At 39.5% G+C, this 22229-nt stretch overlaps 1 protein-coding gene across 4 annotated transcripts in view; it reads right to left on the bottom strand.

The window, feature by feature from the left end:
- The window catches only part of ATN1 (atrophin 1), a 71900-nt gene that overhangs the window by 18835 nt on the left and 30836 nt on the right, over positions 1–22229 (bottom strand). The window contains exon 1 of one of the 4 annotated variants that reach the window (XM_070742018.1): positions 9167–9433. The exons of 2 other annotated variants lie outside the window; for them this stretch is intronic. The gene's annotated coding sequence lies outside the window, so the exon portion shown is untranslated. Of the gene's footprint in view, positions 1–9166; positions 9434–22229 lie in introns of those variants that run through there. One more of the 4 variants, XM_070742017.1, reaches the window with a different exon arrangement.

The raw sequence follows: 22229 nt of genomic DNA on the forward strand, positions 1-22229 counted from the left end.
TCAAGTGGAAACTCTATTCTCTTTGAGGATGCATAATTCATATATTTGACTTTGCCTACTTGGTACAACAGCTTAAAATCTGCATTTTTACAATGACAAAGAAAATAAGCTAAAGAAGGAAGAAGGGGAAATGGATACGTAAAACTCTGTCTTAATTAGATTTTGTTGAGGTTAAAGACTAAAAGATCAAGACCAAGGTTTCTACAGTACTTTTGGATTTTAAAGGAGCGTTGAATGAAGACAGAGTTAATATAAGACTGTCCAGGATGGAATTTCTAAGCACAAAAGACTCAGAAATTACGATGTTTGTGCAAGACAATGATAATACTCCTATAGAGGTTGATTGTTTGTCCAACAAAGTTTTGAATATACAGTAACTTCAATTCAATTGTAACCTATTTGTAAAAGAGTAGCAGTGTCAACAAAGGATAGCTAAAATGGAGAAAATGTGGAATGGGAAATTCTGAAAACAAAGGCTAGTATTATAGAGAAATCACAATTCTGCTGAACTCTGTAGATGCAGGGCAAAATTTTAGTAACATAAACTCCTATAGAGGCAATAATTTTATTAGACCAATGGAAATTTCACATGAAGTGAGTGGCAAGCTTTCAACTTGCAACATGTTTTTACTGCCACAATGTTAAAAGTCCAACAACAGTCATATCAGATGAAAAATCTGCAATTTAAAACAATACATTATATTCAATATTTCTTCGAGCAATCCAATAATCTTACTTCATTATTACTATATAACATAAAATATAGAGATTAAAACACATAATTTATAGATCTAATTACCAACTCTTATATTCTCATGTGAATTTTGGAACAGACGTTTCTATCTCCCTTTTTTTAAAAAAAAACACCTGATAATACAATTAAGGAATTGGGACTCATCAGTAGAATCCTGAAAAATTGTTATTTTTGGGGGGAAGAAGGCATTTTTAAAAATGGAATATTGCTCATTTAAGTATGAAACTTTTATTATTGATTCTCAATATTTACAAACTAAGAAACCTACAAATAACCCAATGGACAAGGGTATTTAGAAATTATCCTATATAAGGCTCACTGGAATCAAATGAGCACTACGGTATAGTTCTTTTAATACAGCTTGCACCAAAAAATTTCGAATTGATCTAAACACACAAGCATGTTCTAATATCAACTGCCTAAAAAAAGTCATAGATTTAAAATAGGAGAATAGCACAAATTTATTCCATTTAAAATTAATCTAATGATGCTATCCTATGCCCACTCTTTAATTTACTATTTGTAGCCTGTCTTTTCACACGGCCCTTTGAAGGAAACACCACCAAACTCAATTACATTTAAGTAAATATGCATAGGCCTATACATTAAGAATGATTCACTTGCATCAGGCAAAACATTAAGAGATGAAAAGAGGTGCAGATTGGACACAACAGCATGCTGCTTGTAGCACTCAGCGAAAAAATGTGGACAGCTAAGCATTTCATGCTTATTCCCACCCCAAATTTTCTTTTTTCACACGAAAATATGCACCCTCAAAAATTCAACACAGAATTAGAACAAAGCAAGAAAGATGGCATAAGGTTCCATTTCTGATGTTAATTTTATTTGTATAACTTACAAAAAACATTTTTATCCTAGCGTGTTCTATTTCTTTAAACTTTCAAATTATTTTGCTAATTTTTTCATACGGAGTATTATACTACTAGGTAAAATTGTAGGTAATTGTATATACTTATGTATAGGACCTTTGTTTCTACCAGCGGGGGGGTTGCTCCCAGTTTTGTGTGGTTCTGTGAACCGCTAACAGCGGTGGCAGGAGGCTCCACCCACCCACCTGGGACGCTTCTGTCCATGCGCAGAAGCATTGTATCCACGGACCGGAAGTAAAGAATTTTAGAACCCACTACTGGTTTCTACACAGTATTTCAGTAATAATGATGCTCACTAGAATATATACAAATAGAGGGCTGGTCTGTTCTCTTGGCTTTGAAATGCTTCTCCGTGTTATGCAACACCATTTCAGTGCAAATGTGGTTGGTATGGCAGGAAAAAAAGCATTAATATATGACCGTCTTCTAACTTTAATAGCCACGATGTCGAATATCCCCGAAACAAGATTTATCTGTGCCACAAATTCATTTGGAAGGTTATTTATGACAAGGAATGGATATGATAATAGTGATCTATCTTTGAGATAATATTAATCTGTCAAGATTATAAAGACAGTGTACAGTAAGTAAAAAGTCTGAGCACTCTAAACAAGTAGAGATAGTCCTCAATTTACCACACTTCATTCAGTGACTAAAGTTACAACGGCACTGAAAAAAGTGACTTATGACCAATTTTCACACTTACAACCATTGCAACATATAGTTATAGTTTATTAGATTTGTATGCCGCCCCTCTCCGAAGACTCATGGTCACATCCCGTGGTCACATGATTAAAATTCAGAGGCTTGGCAACTGATGCATATTCATGGCGTGTCTTGGGATCATGTGATCACCTTTTGCGACCTTCTGACAAGCAAAGTCAATGGGGAAGTCAGATTCACTTAACAAAATCGTGTTAGTAACACAACTCGTTTAAAAAATGTTTCTCTTGCCGATGTTAAGTTTTGAGTTCAATTGTGATCGTAAGTCAAGGACTATGTGTCTTTTCAAGTAAAATTCAACTTCCAGACAGTTTTCCTTGCAACAATTTGAAAGTGGGATTTTTATTTTTATTTTTTTTACTGCCAAATTTACTTGTGGACTTTAAGGTTTCCTGGTGATCTCCTCCTGTTCAAGTACTAGTCATGTCTATCCTGCTTTGAAATTGACCAAGATGGTTTCAAAGGAATATTAATATTTTATTATTTTAGTAATAATTTCTAATTGTCAAACTTATTTTATTCTGTAAGTCCTATTTTTGACACTAAATATCAAAATGCTTCATTATTAGTTCCAGACACACTTCAATGCTTTTAAGTCCATGAAAACTATCCTGAATTGAATTTTACCTTTTAATAGCAAATTCATTACAGTTGCAATTACATGCCTGAAGTCCCAAGAACCCCTGACATTACTGATACAAGGGAATATTAGTGTCTCAGGGTTAAATTGTAGGATCCTTGGTGTTGTCCGTGTTTGGTTGCTTATCTGCAGATGTTTCATTATCAAACTAGGTAACATCATCAATGCTAGCAATGAATTATAATGAAATATCTACTAAAAGAAAAATGGTCCAGGAAACCTTTTAAGGAACAGGAACAGAAAACTATTTCAAGACAATGTGCCTAGGATTTATGCCTCCACGATTATGGGATGTCACTGCAGAAATTCTCTGGTGGATATAGGTTAAGGCAGGCATCATGAGCCATAGAAATCAGAATGTGTGTAAGGAACCAAAACAGATCAGATAGCACAGATGGGTTTCATATCAGAATTTAGCACAGTCATTTCATTAGAGTAGCTGATTAAATATAACCAATATGGAAACAGTTAGTATAGTAGGATTTGAGTGCTTCGTTTGAAAACATGTAGTTGCTGTCTTCACACTTTGTATTAATCCAAGCATGTCATTTTAAATATCCATGCAGGATATTATAGCAGTGCTATACGTACAATCTGAGGCCAAAATTGCAGGACAATGACAGAATTGAGTTTATATGCGTGGACTACCATATTTTCTTGAAAGCAAGTGTGGTATAATTGAAAACTGAGGTCCAATAGTGATTTTTTTTTTTTCTGGAAAGAAAGAGTTGTGGGGAAGCTAAACTGTGTCTCGATTCATTCTAGTATGACACTTTTTTGAGGATGGGTGGCCTAAAGACATGCTGGGCTTAGCAAAAAGATTTGGAACAATGAAGACACCAGATAACCAAGATCAAAAAAGGCACCCTTTGTGATCCAACAAATCACTTTCCATTATTTTGGACTCAGGTTTCCATACTTGCAGACAAGCAGCAGAAAAATCCACATTCAGTTTAGTGATTTCTTAGCTATATAGCCTCACTGTAAACCTTTGAAAGCCAAGGGTTCTGGAGAAGAACTGGTTATTAAAATTATTCTCAGGGTAGGGTAGTTGGTGTCTGGTAAAGGGAGATCCCATGCAGTCTGTCATGAAATACAATTTCTGGATTCCTACATTTTATTCAGTGCCATTCAATTCCAAAGATTAACAAAACATTTTCAAGGGTCTGTAGGATTGGCCACCCTCCGACAAGACAGTTTGAATATGTGTAAAAATAATTTCTAGAATATTATTTTAGAAATGGGAAATTCAAATATAGTGTTCATTAATCTTAAATTCAGTGTAAATTGTTTAGTTCCATGTACCTTTTCTACATTATACCAACCTCTTCTTGTTTCCTCTGCTTCCTATTTTTTTCTTAAAATTTGTTTATTTTATATTTCCAAATGTATCTGAAATAAACTGGAATTCCAATTATTGTGTGGATCATGAAATTCATTGGGTGACTTTGAGGGAGTAACTGTGCTCTTAATCTACTTTACGTGATCACTTGGAGAAAAAAATTACATATTTGGCTTTCAGCCCCATATGTAATAAGTAATATTATTACTTCAATTTTGTACCTAATTTATAAATTGTATGCAATACTATTTTTAGAATGGCTTTGAGACTGTTAATTTAAATACTACTGTTATGATTTTCATATTCTTTTATGGGATGTCTTAAAGAGTTCCAAGGGATCTTTTAAGATAAAATTGTTAAGAATGAATGAACAAACAAACAAACGAAAAACAAACAAACAAACATCCATCCATCCATCCATTTGGATTTCTAGACCGCCCTTCTGCAGACTCAGGGTGGTTTACATAATATTATAATGCCACAATAATACCCCCTTTCCTTTCAAGTAGGCATCATGCCGTATATAATAAAGATATTTAGAAGAAAAATTATGAATTTGAGGTAAAGCATTTCTTTAGAAATTGAAACAAATATAGAGAACACTAAAAATATCAATAGTCTTAAAATCTAAAGGAAAATAAATAAGACTTATTTCTAAGTCATCTGTTGTGGAATTCTTTTCCCAAAACGAAATGAGCCTCTGCTACAGTGTAATTGCAAAAATCAGGGAAAAAACTGAAAAGTCTCCTGGGGCCTCCATTAAGTTTTGTCTTCTCTGGAATAATTTTTCCTAATGTTTTTAAATACAGAGGTACCTTGAATGTTAAAACCATTATGACTCATTGGAAGTCTTAGATTATGATTAGCATTTTTTAGCAATAAAGTATTTTTTAATTAAGGCACTAACATTTTTAGATATAATGCTACTGCACATTTAAGACTGCTTTATAATAAAAGCATAACTTTTAAAGGCACTGTGAAACAAAAAAATGTATGACAGACTTTATTCCGATATTCAGTTTATAGGGGTGGGATGGAACCAAACACATAATGTCTCTGTGGTACAGTATGCCTGTATTAAACCAGAGCATTCACTGCTTACCCTAAATAAGGACAATAATATTCTTATTCTGATATTCATAATACAAAGTCTTCACTTACATATGGTACTGATTTTCCTGCAATAGTTTATTCTAGAGCCTCGGATAAGTAGGTTCCTTATTCCAGATTGTGTCCCACTGTTTAAACTACTATAAAGATAGACTGACTGAGCTGTAACATACATAAAACACAGTTTGACAGAAATGTAGCAGTGCTCTTCCTACAGTAGCCAAGTGTGCTGAGATCCATCTTACTAATACAAATTTCATGGCTGAGCATAAATTTTAAAAAAACTCTCCCTCTTTACGATCCTGTAATCTTTTATTTGGGGTTAGAGTCTGGTTGCCTGGATGGAGCTGAGCATTTAGTGGTCTCAAAGAAAAAATACCTGCTGCAAACTCTGCGTGGCATCAGCAAGGGCTGAGCATAAATGGCACCTCAAAATCCTTCAACCTATTTGGGGACAATTAAAAGCAACATTTCAGCAAATGTCGCCAAGAGAGAAGAAATAAATTACCCAACAAAGTAGAACCTAGCTGCAAAACCCTTTTTCCCCCCAGAGTCTTTTGTCAACTATTTGCTCTTCTTCATTGTTCATTATTTCTTCAGAACTTGTTCTACTTGGATGAAGAGAAGGAGTGGCCAACAATCATGCAGATAAAATAAAATATTTGTAGGAAATTCAGCAAACTTGCCTTTTTTCTAGAGACTAAAAAAAAGAAACTTTTTTTCACTTTTCTCCCCAAATCAACAACCCTGTAGGAGTAGGGTAGGCTGACAGCATATAACTTACTCAAACGCATCAAGTTAGTTTTCATGGTTAAGGATAGGCTTTATCCAGAATCTCTGAGGTACCTGCTCAACAATTTTATGATTATCTAACATTAACGTCTATAAACATTTCAGTTCATTGATCAAAAAAACATTCTTCAAGAAGTATGCTATGGCTGGATGAAATAAATATGCATACTTACAAAATTGCTAGAAATCAAGGCACGCTCTTTTTCATTCTTACTTCTTACTGTTCATTTGTACTTGAAGAGTACAAATGAACAATAAAAACTACCCAGTGACAAGACATATGGGAGGGGGAAAATCTTTATTAGTGAAGAACCTGAGATGAAGAAAAAAATCCAGTTGGTCATCTTATCAAAGCCTTTGTTCTGCAGAAGAATATTCTAGCACAGCCAACATTTCTGATCTTCAACAAACCTCATAAAGGAGACCGTAAGCTAGTGCTTGATAACCCTAGTTTTCTTACTCTAAATCAGAAAATCCAATATAAAAGGTATACAGCATCATATATAAAGTGGATAAACTATATTTGGCATGTCACAAATTGATAAACCATTTCAGTTAAGGCAGACTGCAATCCATTCAACTGCTCTTGCTGCACAATGTTTTGAGATTTTTCTTCCCATTGGTAGCTCTATGATCTCATTACCCAAGAGCACCTCTAGTGGTATCAGAAGGGATCATCAGAGACAACCAATGAAAAGGAAACCAATCCAACCCAACCCTGTGCTGTTTGGAGGAAATTTCCTTAAATAAAAAAATGGAATCAACCAGGATCCATCTAAGTCATTTGCATATACATAGCAGAAAATCCTTACAGTAGCCTCCCTCTCAATAACACTATCTCTTGGAGAATCTCTTGCACATATCCCACTGAAAGTGCACAGTAAATTCTTATTTTGGATCCAAAATTTACTTCTTTATTTTTATGTTCACAACATGTCTACAGTTTAGCTTAGTTTTACCCCTTTGGTAGTTGTTCCCAACTGTGAAAAGTCTAATTTCTCTTACCCCTTTATTCCAATCTGTTTGCTCCTCTGCTATATCACACCAACATAGCAATACATCAATACACTTATATCCCTTGATTCTATGAGGAATCACTGAAATTCCAAGGACCCAGACCACCACTAAGGAAGGGTAAAGCGATTCAACTTGGGTGATTAAGTTCAAACTCATCAGAGATCACCAAACAATCCATAATTATTATATTTTTATTCGCTAATATTCACTAATGAGAATCATTTGGATTTTCTGCTTAATACACCAAAACATATTTTGTTAATTCCATTTCTTCCCTTGTTTAATTTTTTATCCAAATTCCTATTTTCTCTCTCTGCCATTCTCTAAATTTTGCTGTAACATGGAAGTTTTTATCAGACAGACAGAAGAACAAGAAAATAAAGAGAAACAGATCATAAAGCAGATTTGACCACCATGAACAACTGCATTCTATCTAGACATCCATGCACATAGCAAAGAGGATAAAATATACAATCATTTTAAAAATGAACATACCAACTGACATTGTAACCTAGCAGAAGATTTACACTCCAGATCCCCCCACTCAGATTTGTTAAAAAGTATTCTTATTTTATCTGGCAAGTGAAGGAGCTCAAGGAACCAGGGGTGGAGACACCGACTTCTTCTGAAGCAGTGTGGATTCTTCCTTGTGGTTTTGTGGAGGTGACCTTTCCAAAAGTCAGTAGACAATGGGAATCATCACATCAGCCTACCCAGGATGGAACTTTTTGGTTGTGTATTAAAGAAAAGTATAGTCTCAGAGCCAGGGAACTCCATTCATTTATGAAACAATCTTCACTTTTTACATGTAATAGGCAATTTTACATGTAATAGGCAGAGAGGAGGCCTGCTCCTCTCTGCTGCAACTAACATGCTGTATAATATGCTAAGTAATCATTCTTAAGTATTCAAGAGTTGAGAAGACCATCAACTAGGCTTTCAAAAGGCATACAAAAAAAAAGAAACAGTCAAAATAGCTTTAGAGAGAAGTGGGTGCACTTTGATTCTAGCCAGTGTCTCTTCTATGAAACCAGAAACCTTTCTGGAAGAGAAACTGAGAGGCCACCCAACCCTCCTTCAAAGGAAACCTCCTTCTTAGAGAACAACACATATGCATCAGGTCTCTTTTTTATTTCATCCTATACTCCCGCTTAAGGAAGGATTTTTACAAGTTCCATGAAGCCTGTGAGATTTGTAAGCTAGCAGACCTTCTTTTTCTCCTGCCATCAACGAGTGAGGCTGTTGTTGGACCACAATCTTAAGAAAATGTATTCTTAAAGGGTCGGATTCCTGGTCCTATGGAACTACTACACGGCCTCCAAGAGCACTGAAGGGTTCAGACATCTGACACGTTTATAGCACCCAGCAGGTTCTACCAGAGCCGGGAGTTTCTCTAGTAAACAGATGGAAGGTGACTTGTTTAGTTGAGGCCCACGATAGGTAGCGGATGGACTCGCTCTGCAGGGCTCCCTAGAGTTAGCCGCCTCTCTTTTTAGGAAGCTGCTCGGGACATACATTCTTCTCAGACCCCGACCCCCCCCCCCCCCAAAAAAAATCTCCCGTGTCTTCCGCAGAGCGCTCTGTGTGGACATAGGAGGTCGCATTTCTTCTCCCAGATACAGGGAAGAGATCTGCGCGATTGTCGCCGTGCGAATGCCTTCATAGGACGACCAGAAAGGGGGGTAGGGTGGGGGTGTCAAACCTTCTCCACCGGTGCGTTGTTTTCAATGAAGCCCACTCCATCCAGCTTTCTGACAGCCCCCCTTTGCCTCCTTCGTCTCCCCTTCAGTTAATCCTCGTACACAGAGGTGGAGAACCTCCCCCCCAGCCCCCATCGAGCAGAGAATGGATCCCGAGCAGGGGAGGGAGAAGGCGGCACTAGGAGGAGTTGCACTTACCGGGCTCCGGAAAGCAGGTCGAACGAAGGGAGGAATGAAGAAGTAGTAGTAGCGGAGGGGAGGCTGAGAGAGAGAGAGAGAGAGAGAGAGAGAGAGAGAGGCAGCTGTGGCAACCAGCAACTCCTCCTTCCTTTCTCCCTCCTCCTCCTTCTTCTCCCCGGGACTTCAAAGATCGGGGAGCGGGAAAAAGAGAGCCGCGCTCCAAGCGGTGTCTGTCAGCGGCGTCCCCCACCCCACCCCCCGAGCGCCCCCGGGTTCAGGCGCCGCCGCCCGTGCCTGTGCGCTCGCCCATCGCAGCGCCCTCCCGCCGCCTGCCGCCTTGGCCGCCTCCCATTTCCTAAGAGCTCAGGACGCACCAGCGGCCCCCCTCCCTTCCCTTCTCCTCCCCCTCTTCCTTCCCCCTCTCTCCTGCCAACAACGCCCCCCGCGCAAGAGCGCATCGATTGCAGCGGGCGACGGCGCTGGCCAGGGTCTCTTGGCTCCTTAAAGGAAAATTGTGGGGGAAGCCATAGAAACCGGGACACATTAGACGACGCCTTTCAACGAGGCGAAGGGGCGGCGGGGTGGTGGTGGACGACTGTTAGTGAACAAGGCGGCCTAAAGGCACGGCGGAGTAATGGAGGCGAATGGAAGGAAGGAGAGGCGAAAGGGGGGGGGGGGAATGAGCCCTCCCCGCCGCCTCAGGCCACCCTCTGTGGAATTCGCCTCGCGCACGGCGCTTTGTAGCGGGTGTGTTTTGCAGGCCCCGTTGCAATTCGCGCGCCTTTACTTGGGAATCGCCCCCCCCCCTTCTGTTGTTTTTTTAATCACCAGATCTCTCGAGGCTGTGTAAAAATCGCCCCCTTAGACCTTCTCTTTCGAATAATAATGGTCTTTTTTGTTCTCGCCCCCTCTTCTCCGGTGCATTCGCCGAAATCGGGGAGGCGGGTATTTAAAGAGAATACGTAGGCCCTTAAAATGTCTGAGGAGAAGAAGAAAGGAGCTGGCAACGAAGGAAAGCAGGCTAAAAATGGGGGAAAGAATATGAATTCGTCTACGGCGAGTTTCAGCCACTCAGAGAATGCTGCGGTCTGGAGCGAGGTCCCCGTCTTCCTCGCCAGCCCCTACCCCTTCGCTCTCCCCTTTCTCTTTCCAGCCTTCCTCCGATTTCTTCTCCCCTCCCAATCCCCAGTACAAAGGAATGGGAGATGCCTGGAGCTTTTTTTGGCAAGGCAAGACTCAGGAGCAACAGAATCTGGGAGGAAAAAATTAAAAAAAGGAAGAGACGGATTGGATCCCGTAGGAACTGGATTCATGAGCAAATTCGTGATATTTTTTAAAAAATCCAGGCAAAGAGGAAGCATATAGTCTTTGTTGAAATAACTATGGCTGGCACAAAAGTGTGAGGATACCTTGAACTAATTCAGCCATTAATTTAGAATACATTTTTGTATCTCCTTTGATCCCAGTAACTATTGAGATTTGATGGTAATCATTCTTAAACCTGCCGAAAGAGTGGACAGTTTTTACACTGGCAAGCACAGGCACATTTAATTGACTATTTATTTATTTATTTATTTATTTATTTATTTATTTATTTATTTATTTATTTATTTATTTTTCAAATTTATAGGCCGCCCTTCTCCTAGAGGACTCAGGGCAGCTTACAGCAATAAAATAGTAACAAAGGTTAAAATATTACATTACAATGGATAAGAACAAGTAGAAAATAAAACCCATATACATAACATTCAGACACCCCTCATTCATGCTACTGGCCAGAGCGAAAACACAGCTCCCAGGCCTTCCAGCTGTTTTAAAACAACTATCATCCAGTCTCCAACCTTCCCTTTATAGGGAAGGTTGTTGAGAAGGTAGTGTCGCTCCAGCTCCAATGGTCCTTGGATGAAGCCGATTTATCTGGGCCCTCAACAGTCAGGATTGAGGCCCGGCTACAGCACGGAAACTGGTTTGGTCACGCTGACAGATGATCTCTGGCGGGCCTGGTATAGGGGTCAGTCCTCTATCCTGGTGCTTCTTGACTTCTCAGCGGCTTTCAATACCATCGACCATGGTATCCTTCTGTGCCAGCTGGAGGGGATAGGAATGAGGCACTGTTTTACAGTAGTTCACCTCCTACCTCTCCTGTCAGTCGTAGTCGGTGTTAGTGGGGGGTCAGAGGTCGACTCCTAGATCCCTCCCGTGTGGGGGTCCTCAGGGGTCGGTCCTCTCCCTCCTGCTGTTTAATATCTACATGAAACCGCTGGGTGAAATCATCCGAGGGCACGGGGTGTTACCATCAGTATGCTGACAATACTCAGCTATACATCTCCACCCCGTGTCCACTCAGTGAAGCAATGGAACTAATGTGCCAGTGTCTGAAGGCTGTTAGGGTTTGGATGGGCGTTAACAAGCTCAGACTCAACCTTGATAATAATAATAATTTAGATTTGTATGCCGCCCCTCTCTGAAGACTCGGAGTGGCTGTGGGTTTTGCCTCCAAAGGACAATTCCATCTGTCCGCCCATTACTCGGGGTAGGGGGGAACTCCTGACCCCCTCATAGAGGGTTTGCAACTTGGGCATCCTCGATCCACAGCTGACCTTAGACCAGTGTTTCCCAACCTTGACAACTTGAAGATATCTGGACTTCAACTCCCAGAATTCCCCAGCCAGCATTCGCTGGCTGTGGAATTCTGGGAGTTGAAGTCCAAATATCTTCAAGTTGCCAAGGTTGGGAAACACTGCCTTAGACCATCATCTTTTAGCTGTGGCGAGGGAGGCATTTGCCCAGGTACACCTGGTGTACCAGTTGCGGCCCTATCTGGACAGGGAGTTACTACTCACAGTCACTCATGCCCTTATCACCCCGAGGTTCAACTACTGCAATGTAGGGCTACCTTTGAAGAACATTCAGAAACTACAGATTGTGCAGAATGCAGCCGCGCGAGTGATAATGGGCTTTCCTAGGTATGCCCATGTCTCTCCAATACTCCATGGGCTGCATTGGCTGCTGATCGGTTTCCAAATGCAATTCAAAGTATTGGTTATGACCTATAAAGCCCTACATGGCATCAGACCAGATTACTTACAGGACCGCCTTCTGCCACATGAGCCCCAGTGTCCAGTCAGGTCCCAGTCGGCCTCCAGCTCCTGTCAACTAGACAATGTCACTTGGCGGGGCCTAGGGGAAGAGCCCTCTCTGTGGGTGGGGCGGCCCTCTGGAATCAGCTCCCTCTGAGATTCGTATTGCCCCTACCTTCCTTGCCTCCCGTAAGAGTTTGAAGATGCACTTGTGCCAACAGGCCTAGGGACACTAGTCGTCAGCCCCAGTCTTATGAATGAATGTATGTTGAATGGAATATATGTTGGCGGATTAGAAATTACTTTAATTTGCAGTTTTAGATTGTTTGTTTTTAGATATTATTGGATTTCAGAATTGTATTTTTTTATATATGCTGTAAACTGTCCTGAGTTTTTAACACCTTTTAGAAGGCGAGGAGAGTGGGGGTAGTACAAATCTCTGGGAGGAGTTGGTTCCAGAGGACCGGGGCCACAACAGAGAAGGCTCTCCCCCAGGTCCCGCCAGCTGGCGTTGCTTGGCTGACGGGACCCAGAGAAGGCCTACTCTTTGTGATCTAATCGGATCTAATCAGTCGCTGGGACACGTTTGCTTGCTTTCAGCATTAGTTGACTTTGTTACCTTAAGTGAAAATTAAGCTGAGTTTTTGGAATTACAATCACTTCCTCTTGTTCCATGCAAAAAGTATACTATCTGAAAACAAAAGGGCGCTTTCATGAAAGAAAGGGCCAACTACCTGCATCTTCACTTCTTCTTGAGGTAGTATATATATTGTAAGTGGGGATACTGTGCATTTCCCAAATCTGGTTGCTTTTTCTCCCTGCAAAGCGACTCATTAGAACAGAAATGGAATCCTCTATTCTGTGGCAAAATTCTGCTGATTAGACATGGATATATTATGAAGTTAGCATCACAGGAAACAATGGTCATCTGTAGCAGTAACCCTGTTGTGTATCAACACGTTTTTAGTTATTATATTAGATTTATGGTCAATGCCTCTAAGAAAGTTTTTATTTAATAATTCACCATATTCATTAATGTGGAATAAGAAAAAAATAATTACATTTACAAAGAACTGGCACTACAGTAGTCCCTCGCTATACCGCGCTTCACCTACTGCGGCTTCACTTCATTGCGGGTTTTCAAGAAATATTAATGAGAAAAATCATTCGCGGATCTTCGCTGGTTCGCGGGTTTCTGAGGAAATCGATCAGCAGATTTAAACAGCCCGCCGAACTCAATCGGCAGGTTTAAAAATATATATATATCTAAAATTGTAAATACTGTACTGTATTTAAATACTGTATTTAAAATAAATACTGGGTGGGAAGGGTTTATAAACACTTAAAACAATGAAAACTTACCAAACAATTACAATATAAATACTTAAATAAGTACTATCAGTCGATAAATTCCCCATCGCGGATTTCACCTATCGCGGCCGGGTCTGGAACGTAACAGCAGCGATAGGTGAGGGACTACTGTAGTTGGTCCACTGTTCTGATTCTTTTAATTCATAAAGTCTGAATTAAGAAATTTGCCCCCAATCTTCAACCATTTCAGTCAATTACATGACACTTCAAGTGCAGGCACAACTCTAGGTGACTCAAAACACTAAATAATTACAATTAAAACGATAAAGCTCTCCCGCAATGATAATAAAAATTAAATTAGTAAACCTCTACATTAGTAACAACAACATGACCATTTATGAAAGCATGCCTTGTATATATAATATTGAAGGCAATGAGTTCTACACAGTAAATATCAATGATAGTCACATTTCTCTTGAGTTATAAAAAAAGAGGTAGGAGGGAAAGAATGATATTTTTGACAAAGTGAGTGATCAAAAGAAGAAGTTGTGAGAAATATTTTCAGGAGGAGGATTTGCTATAACAAATAATTAATAAACATAACATTTATTTTCCAGAAATATGACCACCTATAAAAGCTAGCATAAGAAGGTAAAAGTTATTTTAAATATGGCATGAATAATGCAATTAATTCAGGGAAAATAGATTATAATTAGTGAAGAAGGGACATTAAACAATGACATTAATGGAAAATCAGCGAATCTTTAGGCTGTCAACCAGATGGAAAAAAACCCCTTGTTCTTTTGGGGGAAAACCCCCTGGACCTTTATTAGAACTTCAAAGAACCACCATAGTGTTTAAATGTTTCCAGTAAAACTGGAAAGAGAGTTAGTTTCTGGCACTTGTCACCTTAAACACAACCTAAGCATAGCCCATAAAATCATCTGCTACAATGTCCTTCCTGTCAAGGACTACTTCAGCTTCAACCACAACAACACACAAGCACACAACAGATACAAACTTAAAGTAAACCGCTCCAAACCGGACTGCAGGAAATACAACTTTAGTAACCGAGTAGCTTATGCATGGAAGCCACTACCTGACTCTGCAGTTTCATCACCTAACCTCCAAAACCTTACCCTTAGATTATCCACTATTGACCTCTCCCGATTCCTAAGAGGTCAGTAAGGGGTGTGCATAAGTGCACCACCGTGCCTTCCGTCCCCTGTCCTAATGTTTCTCTCTTACTAGTATTATGTATATAAACATTATTATATCTTTGTATACTACCAATACATACTTGACAACACAAATAAATACATGAACAATTGCTATTCCTATCATCACTGACTGCACTAAAGGCTTTGAGCCTTGGTGGTGCAGTTAGAGTGCTACTTCTGCTGATCATTGGCTGCCAGCAGTTTGGCAGATCGAATCCCAGTAGGATCAAGGTTGACTCAAGGTCAATAAAATGAGGAACAAGATTGTTGGTGGCAATATGCTTACTCTCTATAAATCACTTAGAGAGGGCTATTTCCATTTTTCTATTGGCAAGGAATTTAGCATGGCTATACCTTTAATAGTTTTATTACAGTTCTTATTTTCTGGGACTCACTAATTAATTAATTAATTAATTAATATATATATATTATATTTGTTTTCGTAGATTTTCACGGGTACAGGTATGATAGTCTTGGTATATTCGGGTTTCTTCCCGTGTAGGATTTGGAAATTTCTGGCGACGTTTCGACAAGGTCACACTCATCATCTTCAGGCTGGTGTTTCTGTCCTTGTTCTAAGGCGAACACTATATATATATATAACTTAATGATATTGGGATCAGTATCGTGCCTACAGTTCCTATAGCTATTTATGCAGTACACTGCAGATACTACCTATGTCATCTTTGTCATTTTGCCTTCTATTCCATTCTGGCCCTGGCAACATTAAGTGCCTTGTTGTTATTATAGATGGGCTAATAATAATAGCATGCTCTCTATTGGCTATCCTCCTCCTTCAGGATTCTGCCACCATCAGGTCAGAAGGGGAGTGCCAAAAGCAGTGACATTCTCTTGCAATATTAATCAAGAATGGAGCTTGTTCATTATCAGTTCCTGTTTCAGCTTGTGCCCCTAGGCCTGCATCTGTCAGCTCAACTATTGGTGAATATGGGTTTACCCTCTTTCAGAAGAACGACACTCATATTCAGAAATGGTCTGATTGTCACATAGTAGTTTGTGAGGAGTATCTGGAGAGCTTCCTCCTGCTTTACTACGTGTTCTACCTTATCTACCTTTCACCAACAGACGACAGGAGACTAGACAAGCTGTTCCTAGGACTTCTGTAGTTGTCCTATTGTTAACCAGCTTATGTCAGAGATACTGGTTGGTGGTTGATGTTTCCCACTAGCAAGCAAGCTTGGTGGGCAGGAGACAAATGCCAGGGCTTTTCCTTGGTCCACATTAAATAAGGACAGTATTTGTCACTGCTATGTCAAAACAATGCTATTTTTACAATAGCCCTGGGAATAAGAGTTAAATCCCATTTCACAAATAGAGAATTAAGGCTGATACTGCCTATCTTGCACATTTGTACCTTACATGCACCTAAAAACAAGACAAACATGCTCTGCCAAGTCTTTTGTCTGCCATGTGCCCATAAGATGCTATCTTCATCTCACTCCCCAACCTGTATATAAATTCTCTTTGGCTGTTCCAGCATTAAACTGGTAGTTTCCCTTCAAAATGGCAGCAAGCCACAATACTTCCAAGGTATGCAAAATCTGATGCAGTTTGTTGTTAGCAACCAAGCTTGGATCAGCCCTTCCAGGCTAAGTCAAAATATATTCCCTCCCCTCAAGTCCTTGGGTCATAATCAGAGATGGGATTCAGCCAGTTCAGGTGAACTGGTAGTGACGACCTGCAGGGGTTTTTTTATATTGCAAGCATGTGTGGACAGCACACACAAATTGCCATGTTTTGTGATGTAGCGTGCATGTGTCAAAAGTACGCATGCTCATATTTTCAATTCTGGATATCCAGTCTGTTTTAACTAAAACTATTCCCTAAATCCTCAGCCTTTACTCCTGTTCACTTTGCTGAATATTACTAGCCAACAGGAAACCATCTCCCAACCTCAGCACTTTTGACATACAGCTAATATTTTCTGTCTCTTTCTAGTGATCTTTCTGCAACTCTCTCTGGAATTTTCTGTATCTCTCTAGTGATAATGTGTAATTTTGCAGCCCAGATTTGCTAGCCCCACTTAAAAGGGCTACACATACAGAAAAATGAAATAGTAGAATCTCAGTTTGAGATAGTGGATTGTGTTCCAACTGAGATAGCACTGCAATTACTGAATGCTATTGCACTTAAGCAATATAATCAAAAAGACATTTTGGGAAGCAAAATAAATGACATATCCCAGAAAAACAACTTGCTTTTTACTGTCCTTTGTGAAATGTATTTAATATGTTATTTCAATTTGAATGGAGGCAATCAAAATTTCAAAATTCATCCATTTCAGTATGATGTACATTTAGGCAGAGTATATTTAGCTAGAGATAAAATGAGAATACTGTAGTTGTATCTATTTGTACCATTGTAATTTTTAATATATACAGTATATTTATTTATTTATTATTTATTTATTATATTTCTATGCCACCCTATTCCTCAGATTCAGGGCAGCTCACAACAAAAGTGAATATATAACATATAGAAATCTAAAATTAAAACACACTAAAAACCCCATTTCTTAAAAAAAAAACACCTAATCACTCTTATTAAATCAATCAAACCTATACATTCATTCACTGGCCGGGGCAAGATGATAGACTTAATGGCTCCAGGCCCGTTGGCAGAGATAGCTCTTCAAAGAATCTCTGGAGGGAGTTGACTCTAGAGGGCCGGGGCTGCCACAGAGAAGACTCTTCCCCTAGGTCATGCCAGATGACATTGTCTAGCTGACGGGACCTGGAGAAGGCCAACTCTGTGGGACCTGACCGGCTGCTGGGATTCATGTGGCAGAAGGCAGTCCCGTAAGTAATCTGGCCCGATGCCATGTAGGTCATATCCCATACTTTGATTTGTGTTCAGAAACTAATCGGCAATCAATGCATTGTATATTATATTTATATGTATATAATACCTTAAAAGGTAAAAGTTCTCCTTGCCCATATGTGCTAGTCATTCCTGACACTACGGGGTGGGGCTCATCTCCATTTCAAAGCTGAAGAGCATTGTCCGAAGCCATTTCCATGGTCATGTGGCCAGTATAACTAAAAGCCAAAGGTGCACAGAACGCTGTTACCTTCCCACCAAAGGTGATCCCTATTTTTCTACTTGCATTTTTTATATGCTTTCGAACTGTTAGATTGACAGGCATTGGGACAGCCGGGAGCTTACCCCGTTATGCAGCCGGGAGCTTACCCCGTTATGCAGCAAGAAAAGTGCTTTAAATTCCTCTGATATGCTTGCATGGTAGTAGTTCTCCTGTTGCAATTTACATTAAACTGGATCATAATCTAGCATAGTAGGTTAATTTACATTAAGACAGATCATAATCTAGCATAGTAGGTTGCAACTTAATATGGCAACAATTTTGTATCATTTACATCACTATCTGAATCCATGCATCCTAAATTTCTTATGGTCAAAAGGTCCAGTTTCTTCTCCTCTACTTAAAACCTAAAATTTAATACATTTTAGTTACAAAACTGCTTGTCAAACCCCGCATAGGGTTTTTCATGATTATCTCAAAATTATTTGTCGGGACAAATTGTAACATCCTCCTCCAGAAAGAAATTCTGATAGCTGTTTTTTTCTTGTACCTTTAGTACATAAGTGGTTTTGACACTGCCTTTTTCAAGAATATTTTCTCAATTTCCCAATGTAATTGATAGCTTTCAGATTTGTTGGTCTTCCGAGGACTAATCAGATCTGACACTGCTTAGCTTTTCCAGGATCAGCTGAGGTCAGCAAGGTGGAATACCTGCTGTGACACAGTAAGAATATCAACCAATCAGAACACAGGACACAAAACATAGTATCTACTCTAGAATTGAAGCTTAGGAAGTGTAGTGCAAATACTAACCTGTAAAAAAGTGCATGTGATTCAGGTTAGTAACAACCTTAGTACATGAGCTTAATTTATTTAGTGGATACTGTGATTTTTGCAGATGAGATTTTGCAGCCCTATTTCCAGTATTGAAAGCAATGAGAATATATTCGATCCAGAGCTATGGAGAAGTATTTCACCTTGAGGAAGCACACTACAAGACTTCCACCAGTTGAATAGCATCACAGAGACACATAATTCTGCTTCAATCAGCCATGTTTTCTCAGGAGCAGTGTTTCTGCACACCAAAGGCACCAATTGACACAACAAAGGGGTGCTCTGCTTGAATGTTTTCAAAGGAAGCATCTTTTCAAAGAATTGTATGGCTGTACCACTATTCATTTATATGAATAATACTGAACATTATGGTAGACTGCATTCCTTAAAAATGTTGAAGACAACTTGCTGGTAGTATGTAGAGGTAGAACCCCTAATATGCTACTCTTTCAAATCTCAAGTATTTGTTTATTGTACAAATTTGTATGGCCATCATACACAGTTTATTCCAGACAGCTTACAACATCAAAATGTATTTTGGACTTGAATTTAAATAATACCCTTTCCACACTCATATACTTTCTCAGAAATATAGTATATATCACATAAATATATATCATCTCATTTTTTATTTTTCTTTCTTTATTATTCCATTCTACTTCTTTTCTCTTCCCCTTTTCTTCTTCTCCCATTCTCTGCCACCCAGTTTTTGCCTCATTCTGACAAAAATTCAAGGCTCTCCAACTCAAAGCTTTTCTGTTATTTCTATTGCTATAGAAAACATGAGAGTGACAGGCATACACATCAACCTGAAGATTTTTCCAAAGGTGTTTACACTGTTCTAGACAAAAACCTCCCATCAATCTGAGGGATGCTCTGAGGGAGCTGCCTTGTCATACATTTCTTCTATCTTTGATTTAGCTGAAAAGCATGCTCACATAAATGACATAGCATCAACATCCAAATTCTTCTCTATCCCAACAGGTTTTGAGGATAACCCTGTCCTTACATATGGGAATTTCCCTTCATGTTTTTATTAATTGTTCTTCATTTACCTCCCATTGAATATCATCTGTCAGCAAGAAAATCAACTCAAAATCTTTTTAACACATTGTGGAGTTGGCTGGGTTAAACTGGTGCTCTGGAGAGAGTGTTTAAACCATTATCAAAATCTGGAAATAGTATGTGTCTGCAGCCAGTCAATCGGGGTCTTTTCAAAGGAACATTTGCTTCGTGTATTAATGTCTTCCGGAAGGATGTTAAATATATATATATATATATATATATTAAAAATTCCCAATACTGTATACAGATTTGCAGAAGGACATAGAATGAAGGGAAAGCATTTGGGGGGGGGGTCTGTCTCTCTTTTCATCCTACAACTGTTTTCTGGACATGTGACTTCTCAGCTGGGCTATTTTTGCACAAAGGATTACAACTCTTTCAGACGATCACTAGGCATGGTTCAGAAATAGATCAGCCACAGTAATTGGTTGAAAAGTAAGAAAGAGATCGTTAAAAGTAGCAGAGGTGCTCCCTCTGATCTGCATCATGAACCTTGGCTGTGGCCCTGACCTGGGACAAAAAACCCAGGCAGAATTCCATTTAGAAATTAAAGTCACCTCTCATATTTCTCAAATGAGAAGTGCTGCAAGGGAATGGCAGTGTTTGCAGCAAGTAGCCACAGTTGGCAGCACCCCAAAATAGTCCGTGGAGTTCATAAAATGATTTTGCCTTAGGCCAAATGGTCTCTTCCCACCAAATAAAATCAATAGAAAATATGGCCATGTGATGCTCCACCCTCACCTGCATTGGCAGAGACCATGGAAAATCTGCAACGCCCTCATTTGAGATCAGCAGCAAACAACTAGAAGAATGTGGCATTCTTTCCTGATTTAAATTGATTGAAATGTTTATTAGCCTTTTTCTTCAGTTTTTTCCCCATATGCCATTACACAATCTGATGATACTAAGGCTATCGTATCTGAGCTATAAAAATGTGAACATTCAAAAAGATATAGAAATTTTTACTTCCATTCTGCGGTCATCTAGATTACTGAAGCCTATGTACGTATAGCAGTGGAGATTACAAAGGAAGGAATGGAAGGAACTTGGATACCTGTATGTTTAATGTGCTTGAAAGAATTACAGAGAATACTAGTCAACAAATTGCCCTTGCTTACAATCTTGTCAATAGATGGATTTGAAATCGGATAGATCACTACCGGATCAATGTTGGTTCCGTGTTTGTAAATCGGATGGGGATGAAAAACAAAGAACTAGGCTTCTGCCTACCCAAAATGAAAGAATTCCCAACTAAAGGTAGTCCTTGATTTACAGCCATTTGTTTAGCTACCATTCAAAGTTATGACAGTGCTGAAAAAAGTGGCTTATAACCAGTCCTCATACTTGCAGTATCCTGGTGGTCACCTGATTGCAATTCAAGCATTTGGTGAGCAGCAGATATTTAGCAATAGCAATAGCATTTAGACTTATATATCACTTCATAGTGCTTTTACAGCCCTCTCTAAGCAGTTTACAGAATCGGCATATTGCCCCCAACAATCTGGGTCCTCATTTTACCTACCCCGGAAGGATGGAAATCTTGAGCCAGTGGTGAGATTTGAACTGCTGAACTACAGCTAGTACTTAGCTGAAGTAGCCTGCAGTGCTGCATTCCAACCACTGTGCCACCCCTTGTTTAAATACATATATTTATGACCATTGCAGCATATTCAGCCACATGATTGCCATTTGCAAATTTCCCAGCTACCTTCTGGAAAGTGAAGTCAATGGGGAAACAGGCAGGAGGTTATAAATCACGGTCAGGGGATACTTTGCTTAATGAAGGTGGTAAAATTAGGTGTGGCCACGTGAGGTCTCACAATGACCATGCTGCTTAATGACAGGTGTTCTGGTCCTATCTGTGGTAATAAGTCAAGAACTACAGATAGTTCTTGTCTTATGGCCGCAATTGAGCTCTACATTTTTGTTGCTAGGCGAGACAATTGTTAAATGGGTTTTGCCCCATTTTACCAATTGTTAAGTGAACCACTGCAGTTGTTAAAATTAGTAACATGGTTGTTAAGTGAATCTAGCTTCCCCTTTGGCTTTGCTTGTCAGAAGGTCAAAAAAGATAATTACACAACCTCAGGATACAGCAACCGTCATAAATATGAACCAGTTGCCCAGCATCCAAACTTTGATCACGGTGATGCTGCAATGATTGTAAGTGTGAAAAATGATCATAACTGGGGGGTTTTCCCAGTGCCATTCTAACTTCGAATGATCACTAATGTCAGTCCCAAAGTCAAAGGTTGGCCTGCCACAGTTTTGGTAGTGAGAAAAGAACAGGAGAGAGATTTATGCCAGGCAGCACACATTCCTTTACACAGAATCCAAAGTAACTGAACACAGGAAGGAATTAGAAATCCCTGCATCGGATTTGTCCTCATGATTGCACTTGTGGGTGTGAGGATGGGAGATGAGCTTTTGACCTGGAAGTAATCTTAAGGGACCTTAAGTTGGAATGAAACATGCAGAATCCAAATTGGCTTTGTTAATAAATCGGACCC

This window comes from Erythrolamprus reginae, chromosome 2, assembly GCF_031021105.1.
Source record: "Erythrolamprus reginae isolate rEryReg1 chromosome 2, rEryReg1.hap1, whole genome shotgun sequence".
NCBI classification, from domain to species: domain Eukaryota; kingdom Metazoa; phylum Chordata; class Lepidosauria; order Squamata; family Dipsadidae; genus Erythrolamprus; species Erythrolamprus reginae.